General features: G+C 36.2%; 1 pseudogene; it reads right to left on the bottom strand.

Annotated features, from left to right (window-relative positions):
- Positions 1-19,749: 19,749 nt before the first annotated feature.
- Positions 19,750-21,020, bottom strand: LOC124523406 (presenilins-associated rhomboid-like protein, mitochondrial; annotated as a pseudogene).
- Positions 21,021-21,487: the final 467 nt, after the last annotated feature.

Genomic DNA, 21,487 nt, shown 5'->3' with positions numbered 1-21,487 from the left:
GATAAAAAGCTTCTGCACAGCAGAGGAAACAACCAAAGACAACCTACAGAATGGGAGAAGATATTTGCAAATGACATATCTGATACAGAATTACTATCCAAAATCTATTAAAAAACTTATCAAACTTGACACCTTAAAAATAAATAACCCAGTTAAGAAATGGGCAGAAGATATGAACAGACATTTTTCCAAAGCAGATGACTAACAGACACATGAAGATGCTCAACATCATTCATCATCAGGGAAATACAAATCAAAACCATGATTAGGTACTACCTCACACCCATCAGAATGGCTAACATTAACAACACAGGAAACAATAGATTTTGGTGAGGATGTGGAGAAATGGTAACCTTCCTACACTGTTTATGGGAATGCATACTGGTATAACCATGATGGAAAACAGTATGGAAGTTCCTCAAAAAGTTAAAAATACAACTACCATATGAGCCAGAAATCTTAATATATTTATATAATGTATATAAATGTATGTATGTATATATATAATGTATATAAATGCATATAAATGTTTTTAGCATGATTTTTTAAAGGAACAAAGTAAAAGACCTTACTATATTTGATTTCAAGACATAATCTAAAAGTATACTAGTCAAGACAATGTAGAAATCGAGAAAAGTGACATATAAATCAATGGAACGTTGCCTTTTAGGTGATTCAAAATGTTGTTACGTCAATTGGATACCCATATGGAGAAATTAATGGATGGTAACTCTTACCATACTGTACACAGAAAAAAAAAATTTTAAATGAATCAAAGACTTAAATATGAAACCTAAGCTATAATTATCTCAGAGGAAAATACAAAATCTTTGCAACCTTCAAGTGATTGAAGGTTTCTTTGGTAGAACACAAAAATAATTAACCATATTTTTAAAATGATATATTAGATTTCACTAAAACTTAAAATTTACTTTTCCAAAATCAATTAAGATAATGAAATGGCAAAACACAAACTAGGAGAAAATATTCAAAACACATAAATCAAAGATATAAAGAATGCTCACAATCAATAATAATAGCATAAACAATGAAAAATGTTTAAATGAGCAATAACATTCAATATTTACTTCAAAAGAGAAAATACAGAAATGGCCTAGAGACACTGATGCGCGGCATCATTAGTCTTTAGAGATGTAAATTCAAACCACACTGAGATAAAACACCACACTCATCAGGATGAACAATTTGTTAATAAAATTAAAACAGAAATGGGAAGGATATGAGCACCTAAGACTCTCATACACAGCTGGTGAAAATATAAAATGATACCACTACTTTGAAAAAGAGTTGGAAAGTTTCTTAAAAACTTAAGCATAGGGGCGCCTGGGTGGCACAGTCGGTTAAGCGTCCGACTTCAGCCAGGTCACGATCTCGCGGTCCGTGAGTTCGAGCCCCGCGTCGGGCTCTGGGCTGATGGCTCAGAGCCTGGAGCCTGTTTCCGATTCTGTGTCTCCCTCTCTCTGCCCCTCCCCCGTTCATGCTCTGTCTCTCTCTGTCCCAAATAAATAAATGAACGTTGAAAAAAAAAATTAAAAAAAAAAAAAAAAACTTAAGCATACATTCACCAACATCAGATATTCCACTCCTAGCTATTTACCCAAGAGAAAATTAAATGACCAGGGAAAGATTAGGTCGTAGATGATCATAACAGTTTTACTTTAAATAGACAAAAACTGTAAATAATTTAAACGTCCAACAGCACATGAATAGGCAAACAAATTGTGATTATCTATTCAATGAAATACTAGTTAGCAATAAAAAGAAACTATTAGTTCACACTATAACATGGATAAATCACAAAATCATTATGATAGGTGAAAAAAGTCAGCAAACATACAAAATAATAAAAAGAAAGAAATCCAAATTTGATAATTAGGTTCATATAAAATCCTGGAGAATAAACTGACCAATATTGTCAGAAAGCAGGTAAGGTATGGAGGTGCAGGAAGGATGGAGTATAAGGAAAATTTGGGAAGAGATGGAAATGTTTTTATCCTACTGTTTTGATATGTATACATAAGCCCAAACTGATCAGATTGTACACTTTATTTTTTTCCTATTGTACACTATAAATATATGAAGTTTAGTGAAATTTGATTATACTTCAATGAAGTTGAAAGAAGCCAAAAAATAAAGAGGGATAAAATTACATCCATTTCAGGGTACGGGCTTATAGTTAAAAAGATACTTTTAGGATAGTTTGCTTAAAGCAGATTTATTTGAGACCATTTTTCCCACTGCCCCTAAAATGTTAAATAATTGAATGTCTGTTCAGATTTTTTTAATGTTTATTTATTTTGAGAGAGAGAAAGAGAAAGAGACAGAGCGCAAACAGGGAAGGGGCAGAGAGAGCGGGGACACAGAATCTGAAGCAGGCTCCATGCTCTTAGCTGTCAGCACAGAGCCCGACATGGGGTTCAAACTCCTGAGCTGGGAGATATGACCTGAGCCAAAGTCGGATGCTCCACTGACTTGAGCCACCCAGGCTCTTCTGTTCAGATTTTTTTAAAGGGATTGGGGACATACTTTATGCCATTTTAAGAAAAATATAACTAGTTTAATTTAAATTTAAAACAATCTAAATTCTAGCTTTTCTTAGTAAATTATTAGTAAAAATTAGTAAAAATTATTAGTAAAAAATTATTAAATTTGCAGCATTTTAGGAATGATGCAAACTTTTCTATCTGTTTTTATCTACTTATGAAATAATTTTTCAAAATGATAGTTGAATTTAACAAAAACAACAGAATTGTATACTTGAAATGAGGGAAGAATGAAATCTTTGTTAATACATGCTTATATGAATGACAAAATTGAAAAAGTATTATGGAAATGGAGACTCTAAACTTTTAAGGGTCTTGAACACTAGTTACTGTTTGTTTACCATGGAATTCATGTTTTACCATTGAAGGGTTTTGAGCAGGGCAGAAGCTTGATCTAGGCTATGCTTCAATAAGATTGATCTCGCAGAGGTGTGTGGAATCTTATTGGTTGGAGGGGTTCAGTATTGAGTCTCCTAGTGTCTCAACATGTTCAGTCATGATACAGAGAGTCCTTCTGACCATACAGAAAGCATATTCAAAGCCTTCTAAATAGATTACAAGTAACATTGTCCATTTTACGGCTGCTCAGCATTTGAACTCCCCATCTATATTTAAGGAATTGGACATTGTTTTTGTTTTACAAAGAAGGCCAGGCACTTGCTCCCTCAAGTTCTAGACCCTTGACTTCAGAGACATGTCTGAAATTTAAGCAATCAGATGATCCTACGCAGGGCATGAATCTGAAATGGCTAACACAAAGAAGCTAGAAGAGTTGGCCTCCTGTCATCAACCAAAAATCCTACTATCTGTGCCCACTGGAGGCAAAGGCAGTATGTATCCAGAAGTGGTAGGACCATAGCAGCATGGAAAACTGACGGATCCTGTGTCCAGAGCTGGGTGTGTCTCATTCTGAGTGGCCTTTCTTGGTCCCTGATTGACTTTTAAAAAACTGTTTTATTGAGATACAACTCACACAACATAAAAATCTACCTGGTTAAAATATACAATTGTTTTTTAGTATGTTCACAGAGTTTGCAATCATCACCACAATCTAATTGTAGAAGTTTGTCATCCCCAAATAAACCTTGTACACTTTAGCTGTCAACCCACCTCCTTCTAGGCAACCACTTACCTACTTTCTGTCTCTATAGATTTGTCTCTTTTGGATATCCATATAAATGGAGTCATATAATGAGCAGCTTATTTTACTTAGCATAATATTTTCAAGATTCATCCATGTTGTAGCATGTATCAGTACTTTACTCCTTTTTATCTTGAATAATTATATGGATATACCACATTTTGTTTATCCATTCATCAGTTAATGGACATTTGAGTTTTTTTCACTTCTCAGATATTACAACTAATGTTGCTATGAATATTTTTATGTACATTTTAGTGTGGACATGTTTTAATTTCTCTTGGCTATATATATAGGACTGGAATTGCCAGGATACATGGTAACTCAATGTTTAACATTTTGAAGAACTGTTAAACTGTTTTCCAAAGTAGCCACAACATTTTACATTCTCACTAACAATGTATGAGCATTACAATTTCTCCACATCTTTGTTGACACTTTTATTATGCACTATTTTTTATTATAGCCATCCTATTGTTTATAAAGAAGTTTCTCTTGGATTTTGCCTTGTATTTCTAATGCTAATGATCTTCAGAATCTGTTCATTTGCTTATTGGTCATTCATATACATTATTTTCAAGTTATTTTCCCATCTTTTTAATTGGGTTATATGTCATTTTATTATTGAGTTTTAAGACTTATCTTCTTCTTCATTTTTGAATCTTATTAATATTCATAGTCTTCCCATCAGTTCTTTGTATGATCCCACATTCTTCCATTAAATTGCTTTTTTGCTTAAATTGGGCAAATCTGCTATCTGCTGTCTGCAAATCTGCTATTAAATTGGCTATCTGCTCCTTGCAAACAAGAACCAGAGATCAAGTCTAGAGGTACCTACTAAGAGTTTGTCTAAACAAAATGGATTTGACTTAATGAAAGGGCATAAGATTAAGAAAGAGTAGACATATAATTTAAATAATTAATGAATAGAAAGTAAAGGAATAAGCAGTGACTATGGAATAACTTTTGAAAATTATTACTTATTTTGATGATGGAGGAAAAAGGAGCAATAGTAGCTTGAAGTGTTCACAAGTCTGTTGACTCAGGGGAAAATTTAAAGAGAAGATATTAAATATGAATATATGATAGCTGATAATTAATTACAGATATTCCTTAAAGATGGAGGAGTTGGGGTTGAATTAGCTTTAAAAAGTAGAAGGAATACTCTTTCTTAGAGATAAGGAAAATAATAGTAATAACTAAGAGGAAAGTTAGGAGATTCTGAGGAGGAGACTGCACTCTGAGAGGGCCTTCAGCAGGTGGCGCTCTCTAGAGATATGAGTAATATTATTTTAACCCCAATGGTCCTAGGTTGGATAGGAATGTTGAGAAAAGTTGGGAGTAGCTGAGGAAGAAAAAAGGTAGCAAGTCAAAAAGAGTTAAGAAATTTCCAGCAGAAATTAGGTTCTGGTAGTAATGAATTCAAGCATATTTTCTATCCTTCCCCCTAAATTTTTAAATTCTTCTTTCCTTTCTCTCTTGTACTTTAGTTAATAAAAACACATCATAAGGTAATAAAATCTTAAGCAAACATTCAAACCCATCGAACATTAAATATATAAGAATCACTTGCTCTGGTTCAGTCTTTTGAAGTTGTTCCTTTGTACACTTTCCCCTTCCTTCTTGTTTCAGGGTGTTCACTGCAAAATGTAAATACTATGATTCAAACTCAAGTATATTCCTTTTTTGTGTTGAAATGTAGTTTTCCAAAAATGTTCATTTAGTCTTAAATTTCAGAGATGGTTTCTTTCATCTGTCAAGTGCCTCAGACTCAAACAACAAATCTAAAAGTGATTTCCAATAAGTGATTAATAGAGTCCTTCCCTAAACTTCTTTCAAAACAGGTTATCTCACTTAACTGTTTACAATTGATAAAATGTTGTTGTCTTGTACTAATAAGTTCTTCACATTACAATGTTAACAAAAAAAAACTATAAAGGAAAAGTTATTAACTTTTTCTTTTGCATAATCTATTTGCCCACTTCTCTTTATTTTGGCGTTATAAAACTCACATGGAAAAGACCTGTAATATCCTTGGGTACAGACTGACGATCTGAAATTCTGCATTTCAATCACTAGTGATGCTTACTCTACTAAACAAGAAAATTAAAGGCAACTCATTGAAATCCTCTGAAAAAGCAAAAGATAGAATTCCTATGCCTGCATTTTCCAATAGACCCTCTATTCTTTTTGTATTTGTTTATGTATTTGCGTTAATGTAAAAAATTAAAACAATACCCAAAAATAAAAATAATATGGATAGGTAAAGCTCACATGAGATTTAAAAGATATTGATCCCAATACTCTTCAAAGTGAAAAAGTGCTACATTTCACATTTCTGTGAAGTTGAGGAGTTTACAGCCTATTGAACTCTTCAGCTAAAGTTGTCACTCCAGGGGATTTCAAATCAGTTCAAAGTTATATGGTAAATGGAAAAAGAAGAAATGGGTGAAATTCCTTCAGTTCAATTTCATTGTTTAGCATTTCAAAGGTTCCATCTATTCTCTTGATTAAAGCCCTGACTTCATTGGGTTTATGGATTGTCTGAAGCCAGGAATGTGTCCAAATTCACAGCAAGCACTTTGGTATCCAAAATTAAATCAAGAAACTTAATTGAGAAATCCCCTTTCAATTCAGAACCAACCTAAAGCCTATTCAAATGTGGACATAATGGATAAATAACCAATAACATTTTAGTTGGCACATGCAAAAGAGCAAACGTAGGGCTGGGAATTTGTGAATCTGAGGGATCTCATCACAGATCTTCAATTAACTAGTTATTTGACCCTCAGTAATCATTTTACTGTATCCTAATGTCATCTGTTATAAGATAAAAAGGAACAATGAAGTTAGATATTCATTCTATTTCTAAAAGTCCATTAATCTATTCCCAAGGTATTTTTTAATGAATACTTCTTTGGAATAGTTATATAAATATACCATTTGCTGTGCTAATGTCTGTTAGATGCATAAAACAATAGCAATTAATGGTTGTTACATACTTTTGTATAACATACATATGTACAGCAATATGCATATGTACATATATAAAGAATATTTTCTATTTTTAGAATTACACATTTTAATTGCCACCTCAGAATCTAGCCATTTTATCAGAAGATATTAATGCTTCATAATTGATAACTTGATATTAACAAAAAGTTAAAATTATCACCACTATTCTTATATGAAGAAACAATTTTTCACAGTGTAATTTTTTGTGGCACATCAGTTGAACTTAAAATTGTGACTTTTTGCTTGTTAGAAGATCATTGTTCTAACATACACTACAAAATTCTTGAGCTTTTAGTAATACGACTATCCATTTGCCCATTACCACATATACATTTAATATCTCCCCATACTTTAGTTTACCAATGAGTTGTGAAATAATGCTATTTTTAATAATTTTTCCTATTCTTCACATAAACAATAAACTTAGAGATATAAAAGACAAGCTAAAACTGGTGAAGTTGTGTATACTGTTATGGTCCAAGTTGAAATTTAAAAAGAAATTTGAAATAAATTATTTAGCAGAACATTAACGTTTCTCAATGTTCCTATTCGCTAATATTGAGTGAATAGTCTATTATTATCTACTCTAATTTACATATGACCAAGATTATTCTTAAGAAAAAGTAGAATAGGAGGTGCCTGGCTGGCTCAGGGGGTAGAGGCTGTGACTCTTGATCTTAGGGTCATGAATTCAAGCCCCACAGTGGGTGTGGAGCCTACTTAAAAGAATAACATAAAACAAATATTTTTAAAAAAGAAAGAGAGAGAGATGTCTGAGTGGCTCAGTCATTTGAACATCTGACTTTGGCTCAGGTCATGATCCTGTGGTTTGTGGGTTCTAGCCCTGCATCGGGCTCTGTGCAAACAGCTCGGAGTCTGGAGCCTGCTTCCGATTCTATGTCTCCCTCTCTCTCTGCCCCTCCCCCGTTCTCTCTTTCTCAAAAATAAATACACATTAAAATTTTTTTAAAAATTGAAGAACAGAATATATGTTACCCTGTGAATCAATCTAAGGAACTCTAAAGGCACCTAGCCAAATATTTTTCTACCATATTAAAAGACTTCCAGTGATGTCCTAAATTCCACCAGTGAATATTGAATCTGGTATATGTTATGCCCAGAATTCATGATCCCCAAAGACCACCAGGGAGCCGAATTCGATGCAAAAGCAAAGAGCCTTTAGTCGAGCTAGCTCGAGCTCAATCTCCTACCTGCACTGACGCAGAGGCGAGATACCGAAGAGAGAGAGAGTTTCAAAAGCACAAAGGTTTTATAAGGATCATGGCCTTAGCTGATTGGCTGAAGAAGGGTCGTGGACTCAGCTGATTGGCTGCCAAAGTGTGGTCCCAGATCAGCAATTATCAGCATCACCTGGAACTTGTTAAAAATGCAAATGTTGGGCCTGGTGGTCACAGACCTACTGAATCAGAAACTCTGGGGGTGGGGCTCAGCAATCTGTGTTTGAACAAGTCTTCCAGGAGATTCTGATGCACCTGAAGTTTAAGAACCACCGTGTCTGAGGATCTCTAACATGTTTGGCCTCAGTGTATACAGAACGTTTCTCACTGGTCACCTATTAACCATTGGCTGTCAGCCTTGCTGTGCTATACAAATACCTAGCACTAAACACCATCCCCAGAGACTCTGATTAATTGGTTTGGGGAGGGGTAAAATGCTCCCAGGTCATTCTAAGCCTGGACAGAGTTGAGGGCTCCTGCCTCTGGCCCCTACCTGAGAGAAGCCCTCCCTTTTCTACTCACACTTTCCACGCCTCTCACACTCCCCTTCCTCCCACCTTCAGACTTCGGAAGAATGCATCAATCAGTAGCCTGCTTTCTTAGAAAACATAAGTTACTCAAGGGGAGGAGTCGTGTTCTGAGGTTTGAGCAGGAACTTCTTTCTGCGGCGATGTCGGGGACATAGTCACTAGTCAGCCACCCTAGGTCTGCTCTTTCAGCATATAAATATGTATTTTCTATTCAAAAGTATATACATAGGAAAAATAATATGTGTAAAATTTAGCATTATGTTAATCTAATTGAAATAACCTTGCTACATGCTTTCTCAAATGTCAGTTAGAAACAACTGAATTTTGGTATCCCAGAGAAGTAATTTTTAAATGCTCCTTCAGGGAACCTTAGAAGTTCCAGAATGTGTCACAGGAACCTCAACAAAAACATCTCTACTTATATTTTCTTCTACAGCTTGGTTTGGAAATTTGTAAATCCACTGGACTAGAAGATGGAATGTCAGTTTGGAAATTTGTATAATACTAATGGAGTACAAAGCTCTCATAAGAATGGGTAAGGACAGGGGAGAGAAGACCTCAACAAGCAAGAAAACCGTGTGATAAAAATGAATGGAGCAAAGGTCAGTACAGTGAGAAAATGGAGGAAGTACAGTAAAAATTGATCTTGGAGGGGACACCTGGGTAGCTCAGTCAGTTAAGTGTCTGATTCTTGATTTTGGCTCAGGTCATGATCTCATGGTTCATGGGATTGAGCCCCACATCCGGTTCCTGTCTGGTAGTGCAGAACTTGCTTGGGATTCTCTCTCTCCTCTATCTCTGTCCCTCCCCTTGCACTTTCTCTCTCGCTTTCTCCAAATAAATAAATAAACATTAAAAAATAATAAAAAACGGGGCACTTGGGTGGCTCAGTCAGTTGAGTGTCCAACTCTTGGCTTCCGCTCAGGTCATGATCTCATGGTTTGTGAGTTCAAGCCCCATATTTGGCTCTGTGCTGACAGTGTGGATGGACCCTGCTTGGGATTCTCTCTCCCTCTCTCTCTGCCCCTCCCTGACTAGCACACACACACTCTCTCTCTCTCTTAAGATAAATAAATTTTTATAGTATTAATAATAGTAATAATAATAATAATAATAAAATTTAAAAAGAAAAAGATAAAAATTCATCTTAAAAAATACATACTTTAAAATTTTGCTTATGTTTGCACCTACCAAAATATTAAATAATGTCTTACTGTAACTCTCCAGGTGATGGTTATGCTCACTAAAGTTTAAGAATGATTGTTCTAGTTTGTGTTACAAAATTGTGTAACATGAAAATCATTAAAAATACTTTGCAATCCCAAACTGACAGAAAATAATTTAGAGATGAACAATAATGAGGCACACTTTTCAAATAGCCTACAGTCTAACCTGGCTCTCATGTAGAACAAATCTTTGTATTTTATTAATTCCTACTGAAATCTAGAATTCTCTGTTTATGTAGCTAAATCTCTAAGCCAGTCTCACTATAGAAAGTTTTACTGTTTTTGCTTACCTAGTGAGTCAGAATAATAAACACATTAAAAGTTACTTATGCTCTTAAATTTTTGTTGTCTCATTCCAAAGCATTTATTGATCATTTCATAATGTTGACTGAGAAAGGGAAAACTCAGACCTCAGATGGTTCTGTACAATGTACAGACATGACCTGAAAGTGGACAGCTGTAGCACTGGGACCTCCCTAAAGGACAATGGTGAAGGGAAGTTATTCCATTGAATAGAATTTTGAATGGTGTACCTCATTGTTCATTTTGTCTGGAAGGAGAAATAGCCAGATAGAAGGGTCTATAATTATTCGCCCTCTGGTGGTCATTTTCCCATTGTCACATGGGCGGAGCTTAATCTTCCCCTTCAGGCCTTTGACCAGATTGCTCTTCACATGTCTGTCTTCCTCTCCCTATACTGGTCTCAGTTCATTTCTTAACTCCTCAGGTCTCTGACCACTATATATATATATATATATATATATATATATATATATATATATATATATGGCTAGCAACTTCTGCCTCCCTCTCTCTACCCAGTCACTTTCTACCTCCTTACTCTGTTTCATGTCCCTATGTGGCCAGTGGTTTAGGCCTCTGGTAAGCGACCTGAAAGCAACATGATTGAAAAATTGGTGATAAGGAAGTCCAGGGAAGAAGTATGTAGAGAGACCTCTCTGAATGGGCAAAGAATATGAAGATATTTATGTCCCATCTGAATATGCACCAAAAGATGACAACAAAAGTTGAAGATTTTAATAATCAAGTGGATAGAATAGAAATTGAAAGGTCTTTTTTTGGATATCAGTCAGCTTCTTTCCTCAGTCACTTCTGTCATTTCCCAATGGAATCATGTACAAGGTGTCCTTGTTGGCAGGGATGGAGGTAATCCATGGGTTAAGTAACCTGAACTTCTACTTACCAAGACTGACCTGGCTACAACCATAAGTGAGTACCCAATCTGCCAACATCTGAGAACACTGAGTCCCTACTGTGGGACCATTCCCCAGGGTCAGCTAGCTACCTATGGCAGGTTAATTACATGGGACTGTTTCTGCCATGTAAGGGATAATGTTTTGTTACTACAGAAATAGACAATTACTCTGGGTATGGTTTTGCCTTCCTTGCATGTGCTGTTTCTGCCCAAAATATCATCTGTGGACTGGCAGATAATATGTAAGTAAGTACATCTGGAATACAGAAAATTCCTTACGACATCTCTTAATACTACCATGACCTGTAATTAAAGTCAATGAAAAACTACAAGAACCAATTAAAACAAAGGACAGTCGTTAAGAGATTGACTGCAAAGGGGACAAGGGAACTCTTGGAGTGATGGAACATTCCATATCATGATTGTAGTCATGGCTACACAATTATATATAACTGTCAAAACTCATCAAATTGTACACTTTAAATTGGTGAATTATATATATTAAAAATGTATTTATTTTTAATTTAACATGCGGTGTTATATTAGTTTCAGGTGCACAATATAGTGATTCAACAATTCTATACATTACTCCCTGCTCATCATGATACGTGTACTCTTAATCTCCTTCACCTATTTCACCTGTCTTCCCACCCACCTCCCCTCTCTGGTAACCATTTGTTCTCTATATTCAAGAGTCTTTTTTGGTTTCTCTTTTTTTCCCTTTGTTCATTTGTTTCTTAAGCAATAGTTTAAAACATGTTGTTGCAAATGGCAATATTTCATTCTTTTTATGACTAAGTAATATTCTATTATATACATACATCACACCTTCTTTATCCATTCATTTGTCAGCGGACATTTGGGTTGTTTCCACATTTTGGCTATTATAATTAGTGCTATAATAAACAACGGGGTGCATATATATATCTATTCAAATTAGTGTTTTTGCATTTTTTGAGTAAATAATCCAGAAGTGGAATTACTGCATCATATGATAATCCTATTTTTAATTTTTTTAGGAACTTCCATGCTGTTTTCCACAGTGACTGCACCAGTTTGCATTCATAAAAAGAATACATGAGGATTCCTTTTTCTCCACATCCTCGCCAACACTGGTTGTTTCTTGTGTTTTTGATTTCAGCCATTCTGCCAGCTATGAGGTGATATCTCATTGTGGGTTGGGTTTGCATTTCCCTAATGAGTGATGTGAAGCATCCTTTCATGTGTCTGTCGGCCATCTGTATGTCTTCCTTGGAGAAATGTCTGTTCATGTCTTCTACCTATTTTTTAATTGGATTATTTGTTTTTTGGTGTTGAGGTGTATAAGCCCTTTCTATATTTCTAATACTAACCCTTTAGCAGATGTATCATTTGCAAATATCTTCTCCCATTCAGTAAGTTGTCTTTTTGTTTTGTTGATATTTTCTTTTGCAGTGCAAAAGCTTTTTATTTTTATATAGTCCAAATTGTTTATTTTGGCTTTTATTTCTCTTGCCTCAAGAGATATATTTAGAAATATTTTGCTATGGCCAATGTCAGAGAAATTACTGCCTGTGCTCTCTTCTAGGATTTTGATGGTTTTACTTCTCCCAGTTAGGTCTTTGATCCATTTTGAATTTATTTTTGTGTATGGTGTAAGAAAGTGGTCCAGTTTGAATTTTTTTCATGTAGCTGTCCAATTTTACCAACACCATTTGTTAAAGAGACTGTCTTTTTCCCACTGCATATTCTTGCCTCTTTTGTCATGGATTAATTGACCATATAATCATGGGTTTATTTCTGGACTCTTTGCTGTGTTCCATTGACTTATGTGTCTATTTTTATGCCAGTATCATGTTGTTTTGATTACTACAGCTTTGAAGTATATCTTGAAATCTGGGACCGTGATGCCTTTAGTATTGTTCTTTTTCTTTTTTTAAGATTGTTTGCTGAATTTTATTTTATATAAGTTTTACCTCAATGCAGTTATATTAGAAAAAAGCTTTTCCAAGACAGCAAATTCCCCCCAAAAATGTTGAAAAACAAATAGCAGACAGGGAGAACATATTTGCAATACATGTACTCAAAATTTGTATTTCAACTGCAAAAGAGAAATAATTCTTATAAACACATTTATTTATTTATTCTTCTATTCAAGAAATAGTTTTTGGGCATATGACATTCATTATGCAAAGTCTCAAAGGTGAAGGATCAGTCCCACTGGGGGAAATAAAAAACACAAATAGAAATAAAAAACAAAAACAAGAACAAAAAACTGCTCTTATAGAGCTTAAAATCTAGTTAAGGGAGACAGAATATTAAATAAGTAATTGAAATATAAAAGATATGATCTTGATTGTGATAAGGCTCAGAGCTATGTTTTCTTTGTCCATAGTAAGTACATAGGTTTTTATCAAATACATTTTTGTATTAGCCATATTTGTAGCTCACATTTTCTAATGTACTGTACTGTTTTCCCCTCTAATCATTTTTAAATCATATGAACTTGTTTCTAAGCTGCAAGGTAGAGAATAGATAAATCAATACATTTATTTTTTTAATTTTTTTAATATTTATTTATTTTTAAGAAAGAGAGACAGAACACAAGTAGGGGAGGGACAGAGAGAGGGAGAGACAGAATCCAAAGCAGGCTTAAGGCTCTGAGCTGTCAGCACAGAGCCTGATGCAGAGCACAAACCCACTAGCTGTGAGATCATGACCTGAGCTGAAGTCGGATACTTAACCAACTGAGCCACCCAGGTGCCCCTAAATCAACACATTTAAAAAATATAACACAATGTTATAATATGTAGCAGGTTTCGAAGTGAGAGAGTAGAGCATTATACAAAAAATGCCAAGGATCTTTCTCAAAACTAATTGTCTGATCATTAGCATAACACTTATCTTAAAAGTATAAAATGGTTGAAGTCAGAGAAATGGTCTGAGGTTTAAGTGAGGTCACTTAAAAACCTCCTCAATAAAAGAAGGCTCCTGAATAGAGGCCAGGCTACCTCAGCAGAAAGACACCAAAGGAGGAAATTATTTTGAGAAACAATTTGCAGTGCTTAAGCATTTTCTCTCCTTGATCAACAGGAGGGAGGTCTTTGCTCATACCTCATGCCAAGTAAAAGGGGCTTTAGGGCATCATTCTGACAGCTTGATATGTGCCCTATGGAGCTTGATGGGGCAAAGGGACTGGTTTTCTACTCAATGTTGGAGAAAAGTGAGAGGCTCTGACTGGATTACCTGCCTGGCAATTGAGTTCACAGAGGTTACCATTGTCAGATCAAGCCACTATCCACTGTTGGCTCCCCAGAGGTGTGTATTTCCTATGGTTCAAATGTGGGCCCTGCATCAGGGAGCCAGCATAGGAGCCATTTACAAAGGCTCTACAAAATGCTGGTGGCAGATAACAAAACTGGCCAGCTGGAAGAGACATAAGGTATAGAGATGGTTTTACTTGCTAGTACAGTCATATTCTGATGTTAGTGTACTCTGGCAGGTATTCAAAAGCTGACTGTTTTTATCATGTTGTGCTTTCATAGGTATCTCAAAGATTCTCCTACTGAGAACAACTAACTTCAACTACCTAAATGAGGGCAAAGCCATTCCACCAGACTCCTGCTTATCTGCCCCCCTCAGCTCCAGCATTCTGCCGTACCCTGCAGGGCTCTTTCCAGGCAGATCTCAAAGCAGCTGCATGAGACGCACTCAGATAGGATCTATTTTAAAATGACATCAGAACCACCCCTTCAAAGTCAACCCTTTTATATGATAAAACTAGTTTTTGAGCCATCTCTGCTGAAATTTTTACATAATTGTCTTTGTAACTCACTTAAGAATATGAGAGAAGGAAAAAAAAAAAGACTATGAGAAAAGATACCACCTATTGGTTTGTTTTTAGCCTTTGGACCTCAACTGAAGCTAAGGCAGAAAGCATTCCATTTTTAAATTGTGTTAATAAACAAGCAAATCAGGATATTTTAAGTGTCAGTGCTGAAGCAAGTTAACACCATGGAGACACTGAAAGAAAAAAATCAACAAAGTTTGGGTATGGGGAAAAAGAAGAAGCAGGAGTTAAGCATGACTTTAAGGATTAAGTTTGATGTATTAAAGGAAATTATGGGGGATTATTGCATAACTAGAATAAATTGACCATAGCCTTTTATTCATCTTCTTAGTCTTTTCTTTTCCCCCAAATTCCTGTTAAAATCCAGCAAAGAATTAAAAAGCTAACAACCTATAGAGAAGAAGAGATATGGGGCAGATATAATAGTAAAGTTATGGTCATTCTGCAAAAGCAAGAAGCACCCCTACTCAAGGTTTGGTTTGGATGTTAAGACTGATGACCCTACATACACACCAAGAGGGTATGAAAAGCTTTATTACTTACATAACTGTTGTCTCTAGGGAGAGCAGGGCAGGAATTTCAAACAGGTCTGAAATAGCTTACGAGAGCAAAGAAAGGAAACTAGCCTGGATTTTGTTGCAGTTAGGATGTGGAAATAGATGCAGAGTTCCCACGTAAGCAGGTAGAGATTTGCAAGGTTTGAATCTTTTACTGGTTCCAAGGTAGGGAGCACCCAAGTTTTCTTAATCAGCTTGCCCAGTTGTGGGATACCAGGGGTATGGGAAGGGATGAGGCTTCAAAGCTGTCAGTGGTCAATCATCAAACAATGAAGTCTGTCTCCTCATGACAGTAGACTTTTTGAATCAGACAAAACAGTTGAAAGAAAGGCAAATCGCTGAGTGGGAAAATTAGAGCCATTTTCAAGCAGAGGCAGGAAATTTAATTAAAACTGAGGGTGTTTGTCATAGAGAAACCCTGAGAGGCATGTAGCAAGAACTATGAGGCTGAAATGAGGCTCATACTTTTCAGGAACAACTTATGGGAGCCAAGGACCAGTGAGGTAAAGCTTTCAAAACACAGAAGTAAAATGACTTCTCATTTATGAATCACGTTGAGTGGGGAAAAAAAGTCATTTTCAGACATTCAAGGTAAAACAATTTATTTACCATGATGACTCTCCTTAGGAAATGAAGGAAGGACAAAGGTTGGCATGATTGCGTATTTTCCAGTCATTTAACGTATACATGGGAACATATGGAGGAAAAGAGTGATTTACATAAACAACTAAGAAAATTCTTAAGATATACTATGGTTGAAACAAACAAAAAACAAAGAGAGGTCAAGGGCAAAATTTGTTTTCTGGCCCAGAAGAGCAACAAATCATGATTGTAGATGAAGAAGTCCTTCCATAAATAAAAGGAATAGGAAGTAGAAGAAGGACAAGGGAGAGGAAGAAGGGAGAGAAAATATGAAGGGAAGGAAGGAATGAAGAAAGGAAGGAAGGAAGGAAGGAAGGAGGGAAGGAAGGAAGGAAGGACGGACAAAGGTTGGCATGATTGCGTATATTCCAGTCATTTAACATATACATGGGAACATATGGAGGAAAACAGTGATTTACACAAACAACTAAGAAAAAAACTTAAGAAATTATTATCGGTATGAATAGGAAAAAGTTCCATTAGACAATAAGTACAATTATAGTACACTACAGTATTTTATTCAGTAGGGAATTATGTTTACAGTCTCATAGCAATATAAACATTGACTGTTGATTTAACCAAAAATTGTAATTATAAAGGAAAGATGGAAGGACCAGAGGTAGGAGTATGGTATAGCATATCCTCAGCTACCATATTAGAATGCCAGTAGATATAAAAATTCATCACTGAATTAGCCAAATAGAAATATGAATATAAATTATGACATATAAAAATATTACTGTTATGCCCAGAATTTATGATCCCCAAAGACCACCAGGGAACTGAGTCCAATGCAAAAGCAAAGAGCCTTTATTCGAGCTAGCTCCAGCTCAATCCCCTACCTGCACCGACGCAGCGGTGAGATACCAGAGAGAGAGAGTGTTTCAAAAGCACAAAGGTTTTATAGGGGTCTAGGGAAGTTGGGGGGGGTGATGGTCGTGGCCTTAGCCGATTGGCTGGGGAAGGGTCAGAGTCCCGTTGCGCTGGTTGTCGGGCATGGTTTGAACGGGAAGTTTGAACGGGTGAGCGGGAAGTTACTCAAGAGGAGGAGGCGTGGTCTAAGGTTTGAACAGGAATTCCTTTCTGTGGTTTTCGGGAAAGGGGCCATGTCGGGGACTTAGTCACTCAAGATGGAGGACACAAAACAAGATGGAGGCGGCCGGCGTAGGTCCGCTCTTTCAGTTACAAAGTGGTTCTTTGAGAGCAGAAAAAGAATTAAAAATATAATCCCTTCAGTATTCTTTGACATTTTGATTGTAAGCATGTATTACTTTGAAAAAAATAAAATGATTTTAATAATTAGAAATTAAAGTCAGGTGGACCTGAGAAGAAAAGGTAGGCTTAGGTTTAAATGTGTGGAGTTTGGAAAAAAAAATTTTTAAATGTTTATTTTTGAGACAGACAGAGACAGAATGCGAGTGGGTTAGGGGCAGAGAGAGGAGACACAGAATCCGAAGCAGGCTCCAGGCTCTGATCCGTCAGCACAGAGCCCAACATGGGGCTCAAACTCATGAGCTGTGAGATCATGACATAAGCTGAAGTCGGAGGCTCAACCACTGAGCCACTCAGGCGCCCCGAAAGAAAATTTTTTAATGTTTATTTATTTTTGAGAGAGAGAGAGAGGGAGAGCACGTGCATAGGGGAGGGTCAGAGAGAGAGAGGGAGACACAGACTCTGAAGGAGGCTCCAAGCTCTGAGCTGTCACCACAGAGCCCAATGTGGGGCTCAAACTCACAAACCGCAAGATCATTACCTGAGCTGAAGTCAGACACTTAACTGACTGAGCCACCCAGGCGCCCCTAAACAAGTGGAGTTTGAGATCACTGCATGATACAGCCCTCAAACATTACCTGCTGATTTGATATTAGGGCTGAACTGGATAAAGGTAGAGAAACAAATACTAGACTCTTATAATAGAGAAGACATCGCAACCAGAGAAGTAAATTGTTCAAGGAACTTATGTATAAAAAATCAGCAATACAGAATGAAAAAAAAACAGAATATGCCATTAAATTGCAGAAAGATCAAATTCTCCTCCAAGTATAGATTTCTATATTCATTTTTCTCACATGCTTCATTATTTTTCTAGAATTTCAATAATTCCCTTCTTTCTTTCACTATAAAAATAATACTCATGAACAAACAAACACAAACCTCCCATCTCAAAAAGAAATAATTAGCAGAAATAATTTAAACTAGCAGAAGCAAATGCTCAGGAAGCATATAGATACTATGACTATCAAACTGTAACACGGGGGCCCCTAGGTGGTCCAGTTGGTTGAGCGTCGGACTTCATCTCAGGTCATGATCTCACACTTCATGAGTTTGAGCCCTGCATCGGGCTCTGTGCTGACAGCTCAGAGCCTGGAGCCTGCTTTGGATTCTGTGTCTCCCTCTCTCTCTACCCCTCTCCTGCTCATGCTCTCCTGGTGTCTCTTAAAATAAACAAATGTTATAAAAAATTTTAAAAAACTGTAATGTGAGCGGCATAGATATTGTTTTCTCCAAAGTAGGCATTATTAATACTAAGTTTAAGTAATGAAAATTCTATTTAATGATCTTACGTATTTTTTCATTGGCTAAAACAAGGAATTAACATGATACATTGTAAATGTTCCTTACTGAAACAGAAATGCTACTTTTTCTATGTGAATTGAACATTGACTTAAATCTTAAAAACAAACAGTTTTTGATGGTTTTAATGGTTTCTATTTGCTTTCAATAAGCTTATAAAATATTAACAAAAACTTCTACAGCAATGAACTCAAAACAGACCCCCACTGAAGTCTTTGTGATGATTTTAGAGCAAGGAGAAATACACATTCCTTCCACTATGTCACTACACAGGAAAACTGTTTCATAATAAATGATCTCACAAGAATTTCATAATGATGAACATATGCTCAGCTTTTTAAAATCCTGTAGTTTCAATGTTTAAAATTAAACAGAGACAAAAATGCAGAGAATACCCATCTTCTGAACACAGAAAGAAAAAATAAAATGTAAATAAGATCTACCCTTTTAATCACATTTTTTAAAAGACCTTTTTTGGGCATATTCCTAATTATTCCCTTTGAGTAAATACAGCAAATTAAAATTGGATTTTAGATACATACCCGCATGACTCAAAATCTTTAGAAATGATTTGCTGAATTATACACCACCAGCAATTTCTCTCCCATACTTGCAAAAATCCCGGATTACCATTTTTTAAATATATACAGGGGCGCCTGGGTTAAGCGTCCGACTTCAGCCAGGTCACGATCTCGCGGTCCGTGAGTTCGAGCCCCGCGTCGGGCTCTGGGCTGATGGCTCAGAGCCTGGAGCCTGTTTCCGATTCTGTGTCTCCCTCTCTCTCTGACCCTCCCCCGTTCATGCTCTGTCTCTCTCTGTCCCAAAAATAAATAAACGTTGAAAAAAAAATTTAAAAAAAAAAATAAATAAATATATACAAATTTATTAGGAAAAATGATGTTGTACCTTTATTTAATCTTTTTTCTTTATTATTTGCAATATTTATTTATTGTTTGTTTGTTTGTTCATTTGTTTGTTTGTTTATTTATTTATTTATTTATTTATTTTTTTTTTTATTTTTACCAAGTAGAGATATAAACCTTTACTTCACGACTTTGTCCTAATTCACTTTCTAGTAAGACATGTACTGGGGACAGTTTAAAATACTAGGAAAGCTAGATGCTGGGTGTCTTCCAGGCAGGGAGCAAAGATGTGGTCACTCCAGGGCCAATGTATTCCTGGGGATCTCCAGGCAGCATAGGCCACACGCACCAGCATCATCCAACCCCAGATTTACTTGGAGCCACCTCTTTTCTTGGGCCGTTAGTCCTCTTTTCATGCCAAATTTTCACTAGAGGCTCCCTGTTCTTCCACGTGAGTTCATGACCATAAGTAATATACCATATTCCAAAGACAGCTCCCCCAAGATGTGCTGCATGATCAAAAAATTTCCATCCCAGGATCATTCCTGCTCTGTCCATGGTAATAATGGCTTTTAGGGCATTCCCTGCTGTGAATGTGAACATTAGAAGGAAGATAATGGCGGGCCTCCCTTCTGGGATCTTTGTGTACACAGTAGCAAGGACAGTCATGATAGCACCTGATGCACCAAGTGATGGCCATATCTTCCTGTGGCGCATTTACACACATAACTGACGAAATTGGAAATAACGCCTGCAGATAAGTACACTGCCATGGACTGTTCTTGACCCAGAATGTTCACTATGCTGGAGGAGAAGCTCCACAAAACATACATATTTGCTGCCATGTGAAACAAGGAGAAATGACTGAATATTGACAGCAACATTGGAGAACAAAAGACCTTTGAGGCTGAGTTGGATGTGAAATATCTGATCACTGTCTGCTGTAGAGAAGGTACTCTCTATAAACAGAATACAAAAACATTTGCAGCTATGATACCTTTTGGTTTGATTTCTCTTCCCTTGAATGACTAAAACATGTAAGCTAACACAAACCTGTCACAGTCTGCTGGTCATCACTTAGGTTATTCCAGCACTTGTTAATCTCCTTCCTGAAGTCTCCTTCCTTTTGTGGTCTTATGCTGTCCAACCAACCAGATTTTATACCATCAAAATAACTCTGGACCCTGGATTTCAGTGATTCATATGGCCAAATGACAGGTGATCGAAATGCACACCTTGTAAACCCAACAGTGAAAAACAAGGGCTTTACAAGGGTCCTTATAGGACAGGGAGAAGGATAAAAGACTGTTTCTTCTACAGGAGGAATCAAAGCACTTCTCTTGCATGTTTCACCACTTGTTCCGGTGATCTTCTAGGTTCAACCTTCCTGGGTGCTTTTCTGAATCCACATTTTTGCTGAATAAAAAAGTTAAACCTGCGTCCAAGCAGTCAGGGCAGGGCTGGGGCCACACTGAGCTCCTTGCAGCTGCGGCCGCCTGCCAGTAGAGCCACGCCTGGCCACAGCCCCAGCCTCTCTGCACCCAGCCTCCTATATCTAAACTTTGACTGCATATTTCACTTATTAGTAAAAGCTTTTTAATACTGATAATAATACTTTGTAACATGTTACAAATATTTCCACATTTTTCAATTTATTTTTAATAGATCAAATTATGGTGGTGATGGTTCTATCACCTGCATATATCTATTAGAGTATGAAAATAAAATTCAATGTTCAGATGAAAGATCATATAATGTTACCTAGTCTTTTTTGTTTGTTTGTTTTTGAGCTGAGTGTTCTTTGTCACAAATATATCAAAGAAGAAGTTCAAGGCTAAAACTTTAGACATGAACGGGGAACTGGACATGACATCATTCTTTTCATTCAATTAGCTAGTCTTGTTTTTAAATTTTTTTAGAACTCCTGATTAAATTGGTTAAACCAGTTGAGTCCAATTCATCTGCTTTGAGATATGATAAGTTTTCTCAGATACCATAAACATGACAAAAATAATTTTCATTTTTTTCAAATTACCCTAAATATGATATTTAATAATTCACAAGTTAACAGTGGACTGTATGTGAATTATGT

This window comes from Lynx rufus, unplaced genomic scaffold, assembly GCF_022079265.1.
Source record: "Lynx rufus isolate CCGP_SWC_20201006 ecotype Redwood Valley unplaced genomic scaffold, mLynRuf1.p SCAF_4, whole genome shotgun sequence".
Taxonomy (NCBI): Eukaryota; Metazoa; Chordata; class Mammalia; order Carnivora; family Felidae; genus Lynx; species Lynx rufus.
Note: the sequence above shows the minus strand (reverse complement) of the source record. Positions and strands in the feature narration are given on the sequence as shown.